This window comes from Barbus barbus (assembly GCF_936440315.1).
Source record: "Barbus barbus genome assembly, chromosome: 14".
Lineage (NCBI taxonomy): Eukaryota > Metazoa > Chordata > Actinopteri > Cypriniformes > Cyprinidae > Barbus > Barbus barbus.
In genome coordinates, this window is record NC_136742.1 from 10150706 (window position 1) to 10173914 (window position 23209).

General features: G+C 36.7%; 1 protein-coding gene across 3 annotated transcripts in view; it reads left to right on the plus strand.

Annotated features, from left to right (window-relative positions):
• Positions 1-23209, plus strand: part of LOC306879735 (forkhead box protein N3-like) — a 74415-nt gene that overhangs the window by 25936 nt on the left and 25270 nt on the right. The window contains exon 1 of one of the 3 annotated variants that reach the window (XM_079432897.1): positions 9006-9201. The exons of 1 other annotated variant lie outside the window; for it this stretch is intronic. The gene's annotated coding sequence lies outside the window, so the exon portion shown is untranslated. Of the gene's footprint in view, positions 1-9005; positions 9202-23209 lie in introns of those variants that run through there. One more of the 3 variants, XM_079432896.1, reaches the window with a different exon arrangement.

Genomic DNA, 23209 nt, shown 5'->3' on the forward strand with positions numbered 1-23209 from the left:
AATATATGTAAAATGTTTAATATATTTTAAAATCTTAAAATTTATTTCTGTGATGCAAAGCTGAAATTTCAGCCTCATTACTCCAGTCTTCATTGTCACATGATCCTTCAGAAATCATTCTATTATACTGAATAAAAAATCTTATCACTATCAATGTTAAAAACAGTTTTCAGTAACATTATAAATGTTTTGTGAAAACAAAAAAAAACTTTTGTTACATTATAAATATCTTTACTGTCACTTTTGATCAATGTAATACAGAATGTTGAAAATGTATACAGCATATATATATATATATATATATATATATATATATATATATATATAGTCATGGCCAAAAATATAGGCGCCCTTGGTAAATATGATCAAAGAAGGCTGTGAAAATTAATCTGCATTGTTAATCCTTTTGATCTTTTATTTTAAAAATTCACAAAAATCTAACCTTTCATTGGATAATAAGAATTTAAAATGGGGGGAAATATCATTATGAAAAATGTTTATCTCTAATAAACATTGCCCACAATTAACGGCACCCTTTTATTCACCCTTATTATTTTTGAAACCTCCATTTGCCAGTTTAGCAGCTCTACATTTTCTCCTGTAATGCCTGATGAGGTTAGAGAACACCTGACAAGAGATCAGAGACCATTCCTTCATCCAGAATCACTCCAGATCCTTCAGAATCCCAGCTCCATGTTGGTGCTTCTTCTCTTCAGTTCACCTCACTCATTTTCTACAGGGTTCAGGTCAGAGGACTGGAATGGCCAGCAGAAGCTTGGGTTTTGTGCTGTTTGTGTTGTTTTTGACGTTTGTGTTTGGATTATTGTCTGGTTGGAAGATCCAAACATGGTTCATTATAAGATTTCTAACAGAGTCAGTCACTTATTGATTTTTTATCTGTTGGTATTTGATATAATCCATGATGCCATGTGTCTAAACAAGATGTCCAGGACCTCCAGCAGAAATATAGACCCACAACATCCAAAATACAGCAGTATATTTCATTATAAACATGGGGTACTTTTTATCCCTGTGTTCACCAAACCCATCTTGAGTGTTTGTGGCTAAAAAGCTAATTTTGTAGTTTCATCTGATCATAGAAGCCAGTCCCATTTGAAGTTCCAGTCATGTCTGATAACTGGATATGCTGGAGTTTGCTTTTGGATGAGTTAGGAGAATTTTTCTTGAAACCCTCCCAAACAACATGTGGTGATGTAGGTGCTGTTTGACAATTTTTTTTAAAGGTTTTCTGACCCCGAGACTCAACTATTTTCTGCAATTCTCCAGCTGTGGTCCTTGGAGAGTCTTTAGCCACTCAAACTCTCCTCCTCACCGTGCATTAGGATGATATAGACACACGTCCTCTTCCAGGCAGTTTCGTAACATTTTATGTTGTTTGGAAATTCGTAATTATTGCCCTGATGGTGGAAATGGGAATTTTCACTGCTCTAGCTCTTTTCTTAAAGCCACTTCACTAATTTGTGAAGCTCAATTATCTTTTGCTGCACATCAGAAATATATTCTTTGGTTTTTCTCATTGTGATGGATGATTAAGGGAATTTGGGCTTTGTTTTCCCTCCTATTTATATTTCTGTGAATCAGGAAGCCATGGCTGGATAATTTCATGTTCATAATCACCCTGGAGTGCTCAAAATTGTGAATATGAATGGGAATATACTTCAGAGATATTTTACTCATAAGAATTTCTAGGGGTGCCAATAATTGTGTCCAATGTGTATTAGAGAAAAATATTTATTTAGCATCAGGTTTCAGCACTATATCATGCTCGATCAAGTTGGTAAATCCAGGATATTCAGAAAATACCTTTGAAGTAAAAAGAGCTTGTACCTGCAACCGCTGGGTATCCGTTAGATGATCTAACCTGAAGTCCCTAGGAACTGGCTGTGGCAGATACTGCTCATCCAATTCTTCTTCCTCAACACAGTGAACCATCAGTGACTGCGCCTTCTCAGTACGGCCTCACCGTCAACCCCAATAAATGTGCTGTAGCTAAACAAGAGACTGAATACTTGGGCAATGTCATTGGCCAGGGTGTTGTGCGACCACAGGTGAAGAAAGTTCAAGCCCTGGAGAACTGTGTGGTACCTCAGACCTGCAAGGACCTGCAATCTTTTTTGGGTATGGCTGGATTTTACCATCGGTTTGTCCCTAACTTTTCCAGCAGGGCTGCTCCACTAACGGACATGGTGGGGGCACGCTGCTCAAATAAACTGCGGTGGACTGAGGAGAGATTGAAAGCCTTCCCGGACATCCAGGGAGCTTTGACCATGGACACAGTACAACATAATCCTGACTTTAGTCGACATTCCGTTGTACAGACTGATGCCTCTGAGAGGGGAGTAGGAGCCGTTCTATTGCAGGGACCACCAGAGAGCCGACGGCCTGTGGCTTACATTAGTCGTAAACTGTTTCCAAGAGAGGTACGCTATTCGACGGTAGAAAAGGAGTGTTTAGCCATAAAGTGGGCCTTGGATTCCTTGCGATATTATCTACTAGGCCGGGAATTTACCCTGGAGACTGATCACAAAGCATTGCAGTGGCTGGAGAAAATGAAGGATTCTAATGGGAGGATTACAAGAAGGTATCTCGCCCTACAGCCCTTTAGATTCAAGATTCAACATGTGGCTGGTAAAGTCAACGTTACCGCTGATTATCTCTCCCGCTCTAATGGAGAAATTTCTGAAGAGGGGGGAAATGTGACGGCCGCACAAGAGTGGTAATGTGGATGCATCCTCTCGCACACAGCACACGTATCCACCTGCATGCATTCGCACACACACACACACATCTATATGAAGGATATGTTCAGTCGTTTAAGACTTTTATTTAAATTTCCTTTGTCATTTGCATTTATTTTGGTTTTAGTTTAATAACCACATGAAACAAACAATATTCATTAGTTCTTTATTGTTAGGTTTCCATATGTTTACATTTAACCCATTTTATATACATCGTTGCTGATTTGGCGTGCACACAAATTAGTTGCGTTGTATCTGTTACTTACATTTGTGTCTATTTTGAGTTTAAGTTTACTGGAGATGTGTGGCAATCTTCAGACATGGTCCGCTGCAGCCGTATCCTGGCGTGACGAAATTTGGAGTTACGGACATACCATTTACTGAGGTTGCCCGGGGAAGGAGAGAAAGATGATTTCTTTATCAATTGATTTATTTAGTTGTACATTTATGATATAATTATATTTCGTTTTTCTTTATCTTGATTTAAGGTGTTTCTCTGTTTGATTTAATTTTGATTTATTTAATGTTATATGTTAAAGTTTGTTGCTTTCCCTCTTAATTTGTAATGGGCCCATCTTTTCCTTTATAAGCTGTTGCTTTGTTCATTTGTGAAGTCAGTTTTTAGTTTGGTTTGTTTCCGTCCGAATGGTTTGACTTCATTTTCTTTTTTGTTTGTTGGTTTCTTTTGTTGTATGATTTATGAGTTTGTAAAGTTATTTGTTTGTTTGGGTTCAAATAAAGACCCATTTTCTAGAGAAAAGCTTGTGTTCCTTATTCCTGACTTCTGGGTCCCTCACACTGTGAAACAGGAAGCCATGACTGGATAATTTCATGTTCATAATAACGCTGGAGTGCTCAAAATTGTGAATATAATGGAAATATACTTATATATTTTAAATTATATATACTTAGATATTTTACTCATAAAAATTTCTAGGGGTGCCAATAATTGTGTCCAACTTGTATTTGAGAATAACATTTATTTCATAATGATATTTCCTCACCATTTTAAATTCTTATTATTCAATGAAAGGTTAGATTTTTGTGAATTTTAAAATAAAAGATCAAAAGGATTAACAATGCAGATTAATTTCCACAGCCTTCTTTGATCATATTTACCAAGGGTGACAATATTTTTGGCCATGACTGTATATATAATATGCCAGCCATCAGTCTGGTAAAAAGAAAGAAAACCTGCAACCTGTTATCATTTCTGAGCAAACTGGTAAGAATATGTACATGACCAATGTACATGAGACCAATCAGATTATAGTTGGTGGTTTTGATCATAATTTGAGTTTTTATGATTCCAGCACAAATTACAGTGTTGGAGTTGCATTTTTTTGGTCAGGACTGCACGATTGTGATAAAAACCATAGTTGTTGATTATTTCCCTTGATAATGCAATCACAATTTCAGTAAAATTACTTTTAAAACACATGGCCACGGCAGACCAAATTTTTTGTAGGCTGCACATCCGAAACAACCCAAGAATCTGAATGTTGCTGAATAACTTCATTGCTGTTTTATACATCAGTAAATCAAGGCCTTTAGCCACTTTGAACAAGAGTGCAACATAAAGCACATTTACAGTGGTGGCCAAAATTGTTAGAACACTTGGCATATTTAAGAGGTTTCAGTTGTTGAATCATTACAGTACCCATAAAACGAATTATTACTGGAACTACCTGTGACAGAAGGAATCTACTGGAACATTAAAAATTATGGCTGGCCTCCTTAAAGTCCGGACCTCAACCCCATCGAGGACATTTGGGGCGAGTTGGAAAATAAATCACGTTTTGGAGGCAAAAAAGGTTCATATTTAGATCTGTCAGGTGTTCTAATAATTTTTGCCACCACTGTAAATGTATCTATAAATGAAACAGTAGCAGTATAGCCTACTATACAGAATGATTTTTTATCTTAATAAAATGATCAGAATATAGCCTGTTTTACCAGAAAATACCTTCTTCAAAAATTCAGTGTTACGTTTCTCTGTGATACATAGGCCTAATTGTGAAGCTTAGGCCTACTATTAATTTCTGAGTGAAAATTGTTTCTAGCCTACACCAAGGTTTTTTATGCGTAAATGAAATGCTGCAGTTGACACTTTGTACAGTTATCTGCAGCAGCCATGATCATAAATCTATTTCTTTGATTTATCACCCTATAATTGATACATAAACATTATCCACTGCAGCATTAAATTTACCGGCATAACCGATTGTCCTCGAATCGGCATGTTATCGGTTATGCCACCTGCAGCCTCCGTAGAGCCTCTGGTGAGCAGGGCTTTATGAAGGTATATATGGTGCAAAACAACTGAGCGTCCGTTGAGCACTCTTCAGAGATCAGAGGATTTCGGCCAATCAGAAGAGCTAGTTTGGGCGCCTATCAGCAGGGAGGGAAAAAAAAACTTCTTCCGGAACGGAGAGCAGCAACCAATAAAGTTTTTTTTTCTTTTTTTATGAAATCATTCACCGTTATACTGTACAGTATATTTGTTTATAGTTTAAATATTAAATGAGTTTAGCTCCAACCCTGATAAAACTCACCTACCTGTAGCCTTCTAGTAGTCCTAATCAGTGTTGGGCACTAGTTTACTAGTAATTTAGTTACTGTAATATGACTTTTTGCAGTAACTAGTAGTGTAACTAATTACTAATAAGATTTCAATGATAATATTACAGTTACCATCCATACAACAGCTTAGTTACTTAGTTACGTTTGATGCCTCAACCCCGCTGATTTAAAATCCAACAATCAAATAATTCCTGGATTTATTTTCATAATTTTCACGACTCGCACATGCATGTGATGTCCCCAGTGCAGCAGGCAAGCTTGGAATATGGAAAAGTTACATTCAGCAGATGGAAATATTGCATTATATTGATTTTGTCAGGAAAAAAGATGATCTGAACACTCAGTAAGTTGTGGCTTTACATTACTCTGGCATTACATCCCACCCACATCCCTCTGATCAACATATACATTATATTACTATAATTAAACATCTTTTTGAAAAATCAAACAGTTTCTTACAAACGTATGTGATTTGATAACATACATAATGAAATGTATATGTAATGGAGAACTTACAAATAGCTTTAATGAGATTGATAGTTGTATTAATCACTATTGGGTGTTTGTAATAACTTCTGACTGCGATCCAATGTGGATTTTGGTCAAAGGATGAGGCAGAAATATGTTATTAGTAACATTATAGAAGAATTTTATGTGGAAGATACAGTTACAACTTCTGTGGGGCGTGAAGAAAAAGTAATGTAACTAATTACTGTTGCCAGAAAATAAGTAACAATATTACTTTTGAAAAGGAGTAACATGACATTCTTTGAGTAACTAGCCCAACACTGGTCCTAATTAAGCTAACTGGTAGAGGTATGTTTGATTTGAGTTAAAGCTAAACTGCAGGACAGTAGCCCTCCAGTACCAAGTTTGCCCATCCCTGCTTCAACTCACAAAGAGGCTTCATAAAAGATAAACCCATTAATTACACAGATTATTATGAGAGTGTCATTTACAGGAAGATTAAATATATTTGTTAATATATTTATAAACAAATGTACAGTATAACAGTGAGTGATTTCAGAAAAAGAACCTTTATTGGTATTTGCTGCTATCCGCTCCGGAAGATGCTCGCAGCTTTTATTATTATTATTTTATTACCCCCTGCTCGTTCGGGTGCCAACGGATAGGCACCTAAACTACACTGTAAAGAGATTGCTGTAAATTTTACAGTAGCTGGATGTATTATTACTGTATTCTCATTTAAAATATTATTCCTGTATTGTCAATATTAGTACTGTTCAGTTTATTTTCATTTTTTACCTGTATAAAACAAACAATCTAATTGCAGTATAACACATTTTGCAACCCCATAAAGATCACAATAACTCATTAGCATTTGTCTTTATAATGTTCTTTTTAAAAATACAAATCTTCATCTCTAGCATGTGCTAGCTGAAAAAGGGCATCTGCAGCATGGCAAAGCAGACTTCACAGAAATAAAATACAGTAAAAATTAATTTGTGGTGTTGTGTTAAATTTCAGTAATTTTGGCAAAGTTGACAAGTTCTCCGATGAGAAACACCACGAGGGGATTCAGGCTGATGCTTTGTCTTTGCGCACTCTTTCCAGAATTCCATCTGATCTGTGAATCTGAATGGCATGCCACCAGGATTGATTCTCAGAATGAACTTTAAGCATAAGAAGAAAAAAAAATTCAAAAGAAGTGTTTACAGAATTTGCCCCAACTGCCAGATTTTGTGCTGTATGCACTTTGAGATTAATTAAAAATACGATATACTCTCTGAACGCACCTACAAGGAAGGTGCATAATTAGTTGATAATCCATCACAAATTATTAAATTTATAATCCATTCCTTATAATGCATTCCTGTAAATCAAACAGTAGATCAAAGTCAAGTCACCATTATTTTATATAGTGCTTTTTACAATGCCGATTGTGTCAAATCAGCTTTACAGTATTAAACAGGGAAATAGTGTGTTGTTCTCCTCTGGCCAGATGAACCAGCAGGTTTTTCCATGCTGCAGCAGAGTCAGGTTGTGCAGATTACTCATCTGGTTCCTGTGGTCTTGTCTTGGAGACAGGGTCTTCACTGGGGATCAGTCTCTGGGGCTCATCTAGGTGTCCTGGCTGTAGAGGTCATCTCTAGGTGCTGATCCACCATCTGATCTGGATACAGTCTGGATCTGGGTGGCTACGGTGACCTCGGAATAAGAAAGAACCAGACTAATATTAGCGTAGATGCCATTCTTCTAACAATGTAACAAGTACATCAGGTATTTTGGGAAGTGTTCCCAGTTCCAGTTGACCCAATTAATGCAGCCTAACAATCCTTTAACGGAACAATGTTAGGTAGATTGTTCCAGAGTTTGGGAGCTAAATAGGAAAACGATCTCCCGCCCGCAGTTGATTTTGATATTCTAGGTATTATCAAATGGCCAGAGTTTTGAGATCGCAGTGGACGTGAAGGACTATAATGCGATAAGAGCTCACTCAAATACTGAGGTGCCAAACCATTCAGGGCTTTATAGGTAATTGGCAAGATTTTAAAATCTATACGATGTTTAATAGGGAGCCAGTGCAGTGTTGACGGAACCGGGCTAATGTGGTCATACTTCCTGGTTCTAGTAGGAACTCTAGCTACTGCACTTTGAACCAGCTGGAGCTTATTTATTAAGCGTGCAGAGCAACCACCCAATAAAGCATTACAATAATCTAACCTTGAGATCATAAATGCATGAATTAATGTTTCTGCATTTGACATTGAGAGCATAGTGTTATATTGCTGAAATAATGGGGATGATTCCCAGGGAATGGATAACGATTTAAAAACAAAAAACCTTGAACTAGATACTTCGGCTAATCTACCAGTTGATGTTATCCCCGTTACGTTGGCAATCACAAAAAAAAGCCTCCAACGGGAATGTATTGCAGATGACATCATCCAGAGCACAAACAAGAAAATAATAATAAAAAAGCATTAATTGAAAATACTGTTTGGGTAACTTAACTCAATAAAATGTGTACATAATGCAGCACAAGTTGCTTTGGATTAAAGCATCTGGCAAATGCAGGAATGTAAATATAGTGTATTTTGAGTTACCTAATTTCAATAAAATTGACAGCTGGCCATTTGATGGTTCTGCCCCTCAAGTCAGCATCCCTGTTAGTGCTTGGAGCAATCTCCTGTAACAGAGTCACAATCCTGTTAGTGTTATTGTAGTTTATGGTCAGAGAAAAAACTACCATACAATAACAGATCTTACAGGTTATAATAAAATAAACAACATTCATAATATTTGTTAGCTAAACTTACTATATATTGCTAGTCCGTTCCTATATAACCTGTTCTGTGGGTTATTCAGCCAGTGTCTAATTCGGCTAATATAGTTGATGGCAGCTTAATCACCTGCTGTTAACACCTCTATGATTCAATCACAAGAAAAGACTCCGTTGCAGGTGACATTAAAACCTCAAAATAAAATACAAAATACTACATAACAGTGGTGTGTCAACTCATTTTTCTTTACTGATACACGTGTGGCTATTCTCTACATCTACAAATTCAGCTTCACTGACGCTCAGTTATTTTGCACCAAATTTACCTTCATAGGGCTTCCCCCTGAGCCACAGACAATGGCATCTTTTGAGTGCACGAGACGAGCACTAGGACCCAGAGAGCACTGCATTTTCTTCCAGGGGTTGCCTAAGCCTCAGAGCACACCCCTGCTTAGGAAAACTGAGATAGGCAAAGAGTGACTAGAGGAACGCAGCTCTGTTGTTGTGGTCACTCCAAGAACATGGAGGGGCTGGAGTGCAGGAACTGACCCGCTTCCATCGGGAGGACAGGAATACATGTGGAAGGGCTTCTTCAGAGCGCATCAGGATTAAAAGGTGACTCGATTGTTGATCTTTACGGCACGCGCGTATTTATGAGTGTGTTTGCTGTAGAGGCTTTAACAAAAGCAGGCTGGAGTGTGTTTGGGAGTGTAGGGACGGATTGTGGAAATGAGTCATCGCTGTGCACGAGGGGAATACTTGTGTGTGTGTGTGTGTGTGTGTGTGTTTGGGGTGCTCTTCCTGTCTGGGAGGAAAGACTGCACTGTTTTAATTGGGAAAAGCGCGCGAGGCTGTTTGTTCCTTGCGATATCGGGAGGGAATGGCGTGAGACAAAAGTTTGCCGTGGATTTGAAAGGAAACGCCACAGTTTTGTCATTAACTTCTCATCTGTTAGACCATCTGAGGAGCGTTTCTGTGGGGAAGACAGGTTTACCACAGACTGCTTGTGATCTCTGTGATAGCCTGGACAGATGGTGGTAGGCGCGCGTGTGTGTGTGTGTGTGTGGTATGTTGTGTCTGTCAGGCAAACTAGTTAGGAGAGGCAGATCTGATGAGGAGCACAGCAACAGCAGAAAGACGCCTCGGCCTGACTGGCTCTACACAGCTGATTGTACACATATGGACCCTGGGCGCTGCCACGTGTGTGTGTGTGTGTGTGTGTGTGTGTGTGGAGTCTGTTTACACTTTTGGGATGCTGGTTTGGATTCTTGGGTGACTGTATCACAGTGTTATCTGCCAGATTGTTTTTCCATTTTTGGTATTAAGGCTGTTTTGTGGTGCTCAGTTTAAATGCATGTGTATTTGGTCATTTTGGGAATGAGCGTTTGGGTCAAAGGTCCCCACAGGACTGGAAAACCTGAAATCAGCTACAATATGTGATGACCAGTTAACAGGTCCTGTGAGGAATATGATGTAATAATTCTGTCATATTTGCTTAACCTCAGGTTGATGCAAACCTGTATAACTATCTTTGCTTTGCAGAACACATATTTTGAAGACTGTTGGTAATCAAATAGTTTAGGTCCATTGTATTGAAGAAAAAACACAATCTTCTGTGGAGAAACCCCGCTCTGAGCGAACCTAATGTGAGAGAAAACAGATGTTTTTGCTTTTTAAAAACCTGCTTCTCATTTCAGGCAAAATCTCTGCTTCTACTTTTTGCCGCTTACATACAACAGTGAAACCGTTCCTGTGTGGTTATACTAAATAACAGCACGCTTGGACTGCCGACCAATAAGATGAACTGTTATGATTTTTCATTTTACACACATTTTTCATTTAACTTTTGTCTGATTAAAAAAAAAAAAAAAAAAAAAAAAAAAAAAAAAAAAACTTAATTAGTATCACTGTGTACTACTTTAAACTGAAAAAAAAAACTTGTTACTTGAAACTAAATAAATGTTAACTAAAAAAAAAAAAAAAAAAAAAAAAAAAAAAAAAAAACTTAATTAGTATCACTGTGTACTACTTTAAACTGAAAAAAAAAACTTGTTACTTGAAACTAAATAAATGTTAACTAAAAAAAAAAAAAAAAAAAAAAAAAAAAAAACTTGTTTCAGATAGTTGCCACATCATTTTCAGTTTAAGTATTAAAACAAAGTGAACTAAAACCTAATAAAATCCATTAGGACTATATAGACATTCCTCAGAAAATGAATAAAAAGAACAACAAAATTACTAAAACTTTTAGATCAACTGGTTTTAGATTACTCTTAGAATACTAGACTAATACTAGACTTTTAGAATGCTACTAAAATTTTAATTGAAATAAAACTATAAAATTGCAATCTAATTCAAATTTTAAAAATAAAATCTATGATATTAGGCTATATCAAATCTTTCCCTGGAGGTCCAATCTGCTGCAGAGTTCAGCTCCAGCCCTGATCAAACTCATCTACCTGTGATTTTCTAATGATCCTGAAGACTCTGATTAGCAGCTCAGGTGTGTTTGATTAGGGTTAGAGCTAAACTCTGCAGGAGTGGGCCAGATTTGAGGATCCCTGGGCTATATCAATGATACGGAAATATCACTGGCCACTATTTCTTTTCTTGTTTGTAAATCAGAATATCTTAATCCTCAACAAAACTGAATTTGCTTGAAGTATAATATATAATATAAATGTGGTGAGGTTGATACAAAAACTTTATTTATATTAACGTATTCAATATACTGTACTTCACAATGCAATGTGAAAAGTTGATGATGATCAGTCCTGGAATGTGAATCCAATTCATCTAAAGACACAAAATGTGTCAGAAACAAGTGCGCAATTGTAACTGTTCGGCCACATTTTTACAGATATGATGATATGATGTAATGCTTCATGATAATGAGTTTCAGGTCTCAAACCCAGTCACACTGATGCAAGCACAGCCAGAAAGAACACAGTGTTTCCTCTCAGTGTCCTTGAACTTGTTGGAGAGAAAAGAGCAAAGCGATGAGCGAGAGGGGTGTTTAGTTTCAGGGGCTGATGTCATGACTCATGATGTCATGCTGTAGTCTGACTGATTGCTCTGCTTCTGATTGGTCGACGGCCGCTTTGGCTGTGTGAGTCAGTGACTGTTTTTATTTTTATTTTTCATAAATATTTACTGGCCGGTTGCTGGTGAAAGCTGTTGGCACTGTACTCTGTGTGTGTGTGTGTGTGTGTGTGTGTGTGTGTGTGTGTAGTAGGGCAGCTGTATATTTGAAGCATTTTGAGCACTGTGTAAGTATGTCTTATTATCATCCAAACTAACCCTCAGTCAAGCATGAGTAATGATTAGCTGCGGTTATCTTTACAACTGGAGTATAAGCAGCTATAAAAGTCCAGATTGCATGTAATGATGATGATATCATGCCTTTGTGACTCATAAGTGATCTGATCATCTTTGGGCCATTGTGTCACTTTCTAAAATGGTTTAAACAGGGTGTGTTTACTCTTGAAGTTTTTAGTGGTGTTTGCTTAGGTCACCTCTATTATTATTGCTTTTTATTTTAGCGTTATTTCTATATTATTATAGTATTTCTTCATATTTTGGAATAGTTTTTATTTTTTTTATGTAGCTTTTATGTTTAGATTTTCAGTATTTTATTTTAAGTTTTAGTAATTTTATGTATTTTTCTGTTTTTGTGGTTTTATTAGTTTATTATTTTAGTCCTCGAACGTTTTCTTTTCATTTAATATTTTATTTAAATATTTTGTAAATGTTTTGTTCTTTGAAAAACATCTATCGTCTAATTTTAATTTATTATTTAGCTTAATGTGATGTACTAAAATAAAAGTAAAACTGAAATATTAATCCAAACTATATAGACAAAAATACATGACCAACCCTAACTAAGATTGAAATAGAAATTGAAAATCTAAAAATAAAAACTAATTCGTAGTATTAATAAAAAAAATCTCAATGATTCTAAAATGACGTGACCTTCAAACAGAGCTCGTTTCCTATACAGCCACAGTAATTGGGACCATATTTTGGATTGTGTGATATATTGCCATTCTTATGAAAGATGAAAAATTCCTTCACAGCATTCTTTCTTCCATCCTCGTCTTTTTCCCCTTCCCTCTCGTGGACTGTAAAAGTGAAAGTGTCAGCTCACTTACAGCATGGGTCTGAGTTCACCGGCTGCATGATCTCTCAGACTCTGCACTTCAGAGAAAACCTCTTGGGTCAAAGAACAGCTTGAGCTGAACACTTCAGTTTTAAGACATTATATTATTTAAGCTGAAGTAGGGATGGGCGATATGGCCTAAAATTCATATTGCGATATACATTGCAGCATCTTGCGATAACGATATATATTGCGATATATAAATTATAGTAGAACCATTTCAGAACAGGTTACATAGACCAAACTGCTAAATGTATTTTTTTTTTTTAAGAAATAAAGAAATGTTGTATGTCGTTTTGATAACATTTATTGTGCAAAAGCAAAACTGTAATTATACAACACAATGTTGCAGATAAATAAAATAAAATATTTCCTTCTAAAAGGCACTACACTTAAGTCATTGGTTCTTAAATGCCACCCAAGTTGCAGGGAACAAAACAACTGGTGTCTTTTTAGTTAAGGAACATACACTGTACTGAAAATACTTCCAGTATTAATTAGGCAAAGAAAATTATTTTGTGTAATGCACAGATACTTTAAATAAAAACACATTTCAAACCTGCAGCCTAAGGTAACGCATTTGGTTTTAAACATTGTGTTGTCCTAATGAAATTAAAACTGGTGTCTTGTTAATAAAGGAACGGACACTGAATTAGGGATATACTTCCAGTATTAGGCATGGCTATTTTAAATAAAGGAAAATTCTTAAGTCCTTACACAAGTAAACAGTTATGGCCCTGGTAATTTCAATAATGAATAATGAATAATAAAGATAATGAATTTCAAACGAAAGTGACTGAACCAATCATGTTTTTATTAATATAAGTAGCCTACATATACATATAATTTTATATAATATAGAAGTAACGTTAGGCTATTTTTATACTTCAAACTGAAGTTAATGAACCAAAAAAAAAAAAAAAACAAGATGCTGCAGCCAATGAGCAGCCGGCGGGGGCTGGTTGCCAGGCTGCAGGATGACTCAACCTCGCTCCACGGACAGTTGTTTATGTTTTATCAGACAATAACTATTTAAGATTTTGCTTCAGTATAATTTTCGGGACAATTAGAGCGGGATTCGGGACAGCAGCTTAGATTTCGGGACTGTCCCGAATTTTTCGGGACGTCTGGTCACCCTATGCACCAGTCTTTTTCACGAGCTCCTCTGTTTCGCTGACGCTTTCAGCCATGTTTATTCAAGATGACGAATATGATGATGCGTTGCAGCCGGCTGCAGGTCGTTGCTCTAAATTTCGCGGGTAGATTGCGTCATCAACATGCATTATCGCGATAGTGCAATAGAATTAAAATCTCTATCGTAGGCCAATTTTGTATCGTTTATATCGCATATCGTTTATATCGCCCATTACTAAGCTGAAGTGTCATTTTATGATGTAAAATACTGTGTCCTATCCCACATGCCGATGTTCAAAGTAATCTAGAAGACAGTATTTTACTTCAGTATTTTTAAATTTTTAAGTGAAACAGGATATTTAATGGGAACAACTGTAGGACGTGATTATTACATATTATATTGAAGTTGTTGTGAAAATGATTTTTTTTTCCTTAAAGTAATTGATCTGATTGTGTACACTACAATTCAGGTTTGTAAGATTTTCAGTTGTTTTTAAAAATCTCCATTTATTTGATCAACAAATAAATTATTATTGGTGTACAATTATCAATATTTTAAAAATTAACAGAGCATTCAATTCAAATATTTTTATTTAATATTTTGTACTATTATGAATGTCACTTTTTATATTTTTATTGCATCCTTGAATATACGCACACACACACTCACCGGCCACTTTATTAGGTACACCTGTTCAATTGCTTGAGAGATAGAGATATAGGCCGTTTCTCAATATGCGTACTTGTCTGTACTTGTGTTCTTGTGGACTTGTGAAACGTCATCAGTCGCTGCCCAAGTACTGTTCCAATTCAAAGTTCCCATCTAGCCAAGTCCAGTTCAAATCCCCGGATGTGTTCTTGATCCGCCCCTTTTACCGAGGATGCATCGAGAGGTGACTTGTGCGGACTTGATACGGGCCATAACCCAGAATTCAGTTCGTCCTCCCGTCCTCGAGAGTTCGTTCTTCTGAGTCGAACTTGGCAAGTCCAAACTCGAAAGGACGGAAGTCCAGACTCTGCGAACTTGGTATTGAGAAACGGCCATATATATATATATATATATATATATATATCTTACTGACCCAAAATGTTTGAACGATATTGCAGACTAAAGTCAGAAATTTTTGCATGCGTTTTCATATTCCCCATCCTTTCCTATCAAAATGCATGCTACGGATATGAAAACGCAGAAAATTGAACCGGATCCGAATTTTTTTTGACGGACGAACGTTTCGGAGGCAGTGTGCAAACGTGATTGACACAACGTGAGGTCGTATTTATTTTTTAACGTGCGAACATTTCGGACTCAGTGAAAGTAATGTTAGTCTGATTCGTGTTGAACATTTTGTTTTGTTGACTGCGTAGCATTAGATGGCGGACATTGATTGGTGAGAAGTGTTTGTTTTGTGTTGTTTTAAAGGGAAATCTCTGGTGCGCACTGATTGTTTCCAGCAGGAACTTTGACGCAAGAACAATCATCTGCTTTCTGAGCAAAACGCCACAAATAAAATCACACACATGGATCTAAATGACTTTTTTTCTGTCTTGGTACTGAGTCTATCTTTACCGGTGTGTTGATTACATCACTGGCTAGCTGCACAGCATATCCAGGTTCACTAGGATTTCTGTCTCTCAGATCTCAAGCAGTAAGAGAGCTCTTATGTTCATCTCGCCAGTCACATTTTCATGAGCTTGTCCCTTTGCTTCTGTGCGTCTCCCTTCGCTCTGTCTGGACCATGCGTGGGCCTGTTCTTTGGCAACGCAAAGGGGAAAAATACCTTCCTGTATGATGTCAGAGCTTAAACACCAGAGCAAAGCCGAACGCAGTCTGAGAGAGGCCCTAAACTCATTCTCTACCAACAACAGCAGGAATGAGGAGCATCTTTTTACACTGCTGCTGCTTTGCTTAAGAGCAGTGCAGCGTTCATACCTTAATAGTCCTTTCTGCCGAGGCTGTGGCCGCTCCATTCATAGCACTGGTCATCTGAGAACGGGCTTCTGATCGGGTCTGAATGAACAGCTGTGACGGTCATGAGTGCGCTGCGGGTCTAGTTTCTCCTGCCTGAAATTTATCAGTGCTTCTATTGAAAGGTCCACACATTCAGTACATAAACATAGAATGGCCTTAGCTGACTTTAAAGCAGAGGTTTTCTGAAGAATTTAGCTACAACCCTAATCAAACACACCTGGAGCGGCCAATTAAGCTCCTCAAGACTGCTTGAAAATTGCAGGCAGGTGCGCTGAAGCAGGTTGGAAATAAACTTTTCAGGAGAGTGGGTCCCAGGAGCAGGGTTGAAGACTGCTGGTATAAAGCATATAATGAATAATCAATTGGTCTACTTTTGTGCTTATTTCTTTATTGACTTGCAAGAAAGTGCTTTCAGAGTGTTGTGCCAAATCGTCAGCAGCTAGTCAGAGAAGTCGCTCAAACTCCCAAGATGACCTCAAAAAATGTTCATAGAGCGATTGTAGCTTAGTGTGTGTGTGTAGTTGTATTTGGAGTAGTAGTTGTCTCAGGCAGGGGAATAATCTGGTTCATGTTTGTTTTTGTGTGTCAGAGTGAAAAACGTGGCAGTCAAAACTGAAAATCTGTTTTATCAGAATTGATAACTAGCCATTTAAATTTTTTAAATATTGTAATTTTTAAATTATTTTTTAAATTTATTAAAGTAATGTTTGTTTATAATTGTTTATAAAAATATATATATTTTTAAACATTTATATATATATTTTTGTGAATTAAAAAAAAAATAAGATCAAAAGGATTAATAATGCAGATTCATTTTCACAGCCGCCTTTGATCATATTTACCAAGAGTGCAGATATTTTTGGCCATGACTGTATATGTATGTATGTGTGTGTGTGTGTGTGTGTATGTGTGTGTGTGTGTGTGTGTGTGTGCGTACGTGTGTGCATGTGTGTGTGTGTGTGTATATACGTGTGTGTGTATATACGTGTGTGTGTGTGTATACGTGTGTGTATATATACGTGTGTATACGTGTGTGTATATATACGTGTGTATATGTGTGTGTGTATATACGTGTGTGTGTGTATATATATGTGTGTGTGTGTGTGTATATACGTGTGTGTGTGTGTGTATATGTGTGTGTGTGTGTGTGTGTGTGTGCGTGTATATATGTGTGTGTATATATAAAAAAAAACTAATATATATATATATATATATATATATATGGCAGATTTCAGATCACATCCTGTATCGGAACGGTAACTACCATTGAGGTAAATGTGAATGCTAATGGATCGTTTCTGCAGGTATTATAGACCTCCTTGGTCTTGATCCCAGCGCTGAACTTTTATTCTTGGCCACAGTAAAGGGTCAATTATTGTCGAGAAGCTGTCTTTGAGGAAAGCTCCTCTTTTGTCCTCTTATCGTGATGATTAAGTGCCCAAGACTATTATGTGAGGGGCCCTCGTGAAGAGTAGGAGCGGAGCCTGACGTGTGGAGCTGAGATGCTGACTCCTCTGATTCATGCCCTGAATACGCTCAGAGGAATCCGGTATTCACCAAAGTGTGCAGCTCACACTCTCAACATCTGAGTCTATTTATCATCATGTCTGTTACCAGAGCACAAGGGTTTTAATGAATTTCGAGAATTCTGAGAGAATCAAGAATTAATGTATAAAGTCAAATCGAAAGGGCTGTGTACCGGTCATGGACTTTGTTACTTCACACTTTTAACTCTCTGTGACGTGAATCTGGATGTTATTGAAGAGAAATTCAGGCATTAGCAAGGGCCTTGATCCACTAAACATTAACCCTCTGGGGTCGGCTGTCTCGCCACCAACATCAGATCATCAGATGTTCAACTACACTGATATTCTTTGGTAAAACAAGCTCCTTGACTACTGATTGTTTTTGTTCTTATTGAATCCATGGAAAGAAGCAGAAACACTTAAATAAGGCACGTAAATATCAGGTACAATTTATTTGTTTCACTTGTTGAACAGAATCTGTTGCAGGAATGACTCAAAGTCTGTTCACATCTCTGTGGTTAGATCAGTGTGCTCAATGTGTCTTTGACCTTCATTATGTATGTTTTGATTATACTGTGCTGTCAATAAAGTACAAATAATAAAATATATATTTTTTTTTAAATCTCCTCACATTCTCTCTTACCTGCCTCAAAGTCGCAGTCACACTGATGGGCCATTACGGGGCCTTTAGGGGAGGGCCCTTTGTCTCTAGGGTGAAAATCACTTAATATTCAAGGCCATTGCTACTCCCTCGTATATAGGCTTTCAATCACAAACATGTCTTTAAAGATTTAAATCAATATATTGTTTTCTGTGAATGAGTAATCAGAATGATTTTCACATAATTGTTTAGTAAATATTCTATCCTACAAGACTGATTACTCAAAAGTTTTATTCAGGACGATGTAGTGTGGCTTTTATGGCCTTATTTCAGCTAAAACAAAATTCCCAAGACTTACTAACCACGCATAATATTTTTTTTCTAAAAAATGCAAACATGTACATCCATCTTGGTCACGTATTATTGTGGCACAGTTTGTGCTGAATACAAAAAATATACATGTTGGTCAATAGTATGTTATAAGTAGCTGAAATAAGCACAAATATCAGGGCATGTCAACACATCTCAAGGGCCCCAAAATCACCTCAGAGCCTTAAGATGCTGATGTTTCTGTGATTAAAAAAAAAAAAAAAGGAAAACTCTTTAAAAATCCAGTTGAAAAAATGTATTTAAATTTCTTAGAAATGTAGTCTTTGTATTTATATTGGATTCATATGGTTTTGGAATCTTTATTGTACCATTTTTATATACCAATTATACCATTTTCTAAAATGTTTCAGTTCATTGACTTTATATGTCATGTGGTGTAACCAAGTAAAACGTTACATATTTCCTTACACCTTGAATACGTGAGTGTAAACATCTTAATCATTATTTTATAAATTAATAGTTTTTGATTACTGTACTGATAATACATTGATAAAAATAGGAATATTTTTTTCATTATTTATTTGGATTTTTCTTAAGTAAAAAGTGTGTGTGTGTGTGTGTGTGTATATATATATATATATATATATATATATATATATATATATATATATATATATATATATATATATATATATATATATATATATATATATATTTATTTATTTATTATTATTAATTATGTGCTGTCAAATAATGAATCACACCCAAAATAAAAGTTTTTGTTTACATAATATATGTTTGTATATATGTGTATATGTAAATACAAACACATGCATGTATATATTTAAGAAAAATGTTATGTTTATAAATTCAATATATTTATATATAATACAAATGTATATACATGTAAATATTTTCAAAATATATAATGTATGTGTGTTGTGTGTATTTTTATATATATATATATATATATATATATATATATATACATAATAAATGAACACAATACACATATGTAAACAAAACTTTTATTTTGGATGCGATTAGTCGTTTGACAGCACTAATTTATAAATATAATGACTATATAATTAATATTGACCTTATGTCATTTCCTGTTGGTCCCACCACATGACACATGATTTGCAAATATTACTAAGCAGTGAACCAGTTTTGTTAAAATATTTAAAAAATGTCTTCTTTTAATAATGCTTTTTCATTATATCAGGACAGCTTCATAGCATTTTTCTGCATTTACTTTTAATTTGAGTTGCAAAAGCATGCTAATTATAGAAGAAAAATATTCACGTTAGTGTATGTGTGAATTGTAATTTGTTTTAATGAATTAATAGACAGGACAAGAAATTAGCATCACGTCATTGACCCACCTGTGACCCGATTACAAGGTTGTGCATCAAAACGGCTGTAATTATCAACAACATATCTGTATAACACGCCACGACCGATATCCTGATAGCATCTGCTTCATTTATTATTTATCTTTGCTGTAGCGTTTAAAATGTCCAGTCCCTGGCCAGTGTAGGAAGTGGACTGAAACTGCTGAAGGATGCGAACGGGATTGTTTGAACAAACATGGCTAGGACGCGGGGGACTGCAGTGGTCTCGCGGAGGCGGCCGAGTTTGATGAACAGCAGAAGTGTGTGGTGTCTCGAGTTCGACAGATCACAAAGGGCATGTTTGATGAATATGTATCTGCTGCTGGACTGTCAGCTCTCACAGTCCCTGTCTCATCTTCCTCTTCCACTCCTCCTCCTGTCCTTTATGCTCAGATCCGTGGATGCGCTGCTGCTCCCTAGAGCTTCTGTCTAATCATGGTACCATCATCCCTCAGTCAGGGCCTGTCATACAGCATACGCTGGAGGACGCGTTGACTTTGAAATGCAGCTAATGACTAGAGGATGTTCTTTTTTCCTCTCTCTCCTGATGGTCAAGGGCCAGGAAAGAGTTGGGTAACAATGTTGGCTTGCTAGTCATTGGTGTTACCTGCGGGAACCAACTTCAGGCTGATGGCGAGCGGCCCGTCCTCCTGTTTGCTGGAGATAAGTGGTGATGCCACCGGGCTGAAGCCTTTGACTGGGAAGGGAAAGTTTCTGTAAACACTTTTAAGACTTGAATGAATGGACACTTTGAATGTCCTTTCATTGATTTTTGGGTGGACCTTTAAGGGAATATTTCAGGTTTAATAACTCTATCGACGGCATCTGTGGCCTTCTGATGTTTACAGATGAATATCATTTCCACATGTGCCTCGGTTTCTAAAAATAAACAGTAATGAACTTATTGAAGTATGGGGCAGTTGTGTAGCACTGGAAATAAACATTAAAAATATACAGTTATCGCACTGTTTCCAAAGTGGAGTTTATTATAGGAGACTAGTGTAATAAATTCACTTCTTTCAATTCTTGGCATAATCATGTAAATTGTATCCATTTTAAATCAGGAGTGTAACATAAAAGTGTAGTTTCAGCACAATCAGAAGTTCAAACCCCCCCCAAAAATGTGCACATCAAAATGACAGTTTGTTGTTTTTGCTGAATAATTAATGGAAGAACTTGAAGGAAAATAAAAGCTTCACAATTTAACATTTAAACGTCGGGAAAAGTTTTTATCACCCGAGTGATGAGTCAAAATATTAACTGTGAATAGTAACGTTTTCTTTGACTAGGAATATTTTTTATATGATTTTATTTTAAATAATCTATTTATATAATTGTATATATGAAAATGTTCCAAAATTTGAGGGTAGAGAATTTAATTTAATTTTAACTTTCTATTCATCAAAGAATCCTGAATAAATCATCACTGTTTGCATAAAAATATGGAACGGTTTTAATATTTATGATAATAAATGTTTCTTGAGCAGCAAATCAGTACATCATTTCTGAATGATCATGTGACACTGACTGGTGTAATGATGCTGAAAATTCAGCTTTATTCATTACATGAATAAATGACATTGTAAAATATATTACAATGGAAAACAGTTATTTTAAATTGTAATACATTTTCAGAATATGACAGTTTTTTTCTGTATTTTTGACCAAATAAATGCAGGCCTAGTGAGCATAAAAGACTTACAAATATATATTTCTAAGAAACGTTTATATAATGTACTACTCTGTTTGATACCAAGTAATATATCTCATGTATTTGGTTAATAAACTACCAGGAATTACTCACCCCATTTGCACTACAGCCCAGTATATGCTCTACGCATGCTTTGTCATAATGATGAAATTATTTATTGTGCAGATACTGTCATACCGGATATAAAAGCAAAGAGGGGAGTTTTTCTGCCTTCCCTGCTCTTTCCCCAATTACTCCTCTCCCATCAGTTACTGTTCAGGTCAAAAGCAGAGACCGTGTAATCGAGAGAAAAACCGAGTAAGAAAGAGGGGACCCTCTGCAAAAGCGTCTCTTAGCATGCTGCCAGTGTATGCTGTGAATGCAGGGGCCCGGGGCCAGCGCTGTTTTAAGCCTGACTTCTGAGAGTAGAGGTCTGCTCTCTGCACCAAACTTCACTTGCAGACCCTCGGGCTGAGAGCGCTCAGGTCACCTTCACTAAGCTCGGATCAGACAAGGGAGCGAGGGAGCAGGGGAATAAAGCAAATGAGCGCTGTAACTCTTCCAACGGTAAGAGCCGGTGGGTAGCGGCGGTTCATACGGACGGAGCAAGTTTTCACCCGAGTCTATTGCTTCGTGACCCCCGCTGGGAGCACTGTGTGCTCTGGCCCCTTCGGACAATGAACCTTCACCTTGCTGCCATTGCTTATGGACTTTTCTGATGTGGCTGGCTGAAAGGATGGACCATATACTTTGATCTGCTCATGGCTTGGCTGATTGGTTGGCTGTATGTACATGCCCTGGTGTGCCCTAACACTGTTGTCATGGGAACTGAGGAAATGGAAACTAAACAAGTCTTTATTTTTTCAGTGACGGAAAGGAGGGGGAATCTCCCATCTCTCTCAATGCTGGTGTTGACATCGAGACAAAGGTCTATTATTTGCACTCTACGTACCAGAACTGAAATCTCATGCAAGATGCACCTCAGGGTTACGTGAAGGCGCTTTATTGTTGAAGGATTTGTTTAGCAGGTTTTGTGGAATTTAAATATTTTGAATGAACTCCGGTCCATTGAGACATTTGCTTTTGTTTGCTTTGATTTAATTCATGAGAATTCCTGCAGTAACGGTTGTAATTGATCGCTTATTATTTGTGGTGGCCATTTGCAACGCATTAAATAAAGAATTTTTATGTCTCATGGTGTTTTCATTTATAGGAAAAGTCTTTTGTCCCTTTTTGTCTGGTGAATCACTTCTTTGTTTTTTTTCCCCCCTTGATTTTATTGTTTTGTTTTCCCTTTCTTTTTGCATTAAGCAGCAAATATTTTGGTATATGCTCCTACTGAGATGGTTTGAGTGCACGCACATGAAACCTGTGCTTCTCGTCTTATGTTATGTCTTAAGTGAACCTAAATAGTTGAGAAAGGAAACACTCGTATCAATATATTAGATCTGTTCATTTGGTCTTAAAGTGACAGCAGTCTTAAAAAAAACCCTGCTGCCATCTGTGTCATTAATGTTAAACAACAAATGAAAGAAAATATCTCCTGCTGTCAACTGAATCACTTTTATAATTTTAATAGGTATAAATTCACATTTAATTTACTATAATATGTAATATACTTAACATACTAAGGCATGCGCCAGAGGCTCGGCCCCCCACGGACATCCCTGTGCCCCCCCTCCGGACCGAGGGGGACGGTCGGACTTTAGTTTAGCTTGTATAACAGTCATAGTGTAAAATAGTCTAACTGATTGCTTTTAGATGGAAAAGCTGCCCATAACTGGAAAGCGTCAATTGATTTTACAATGCATTTTCGCAGA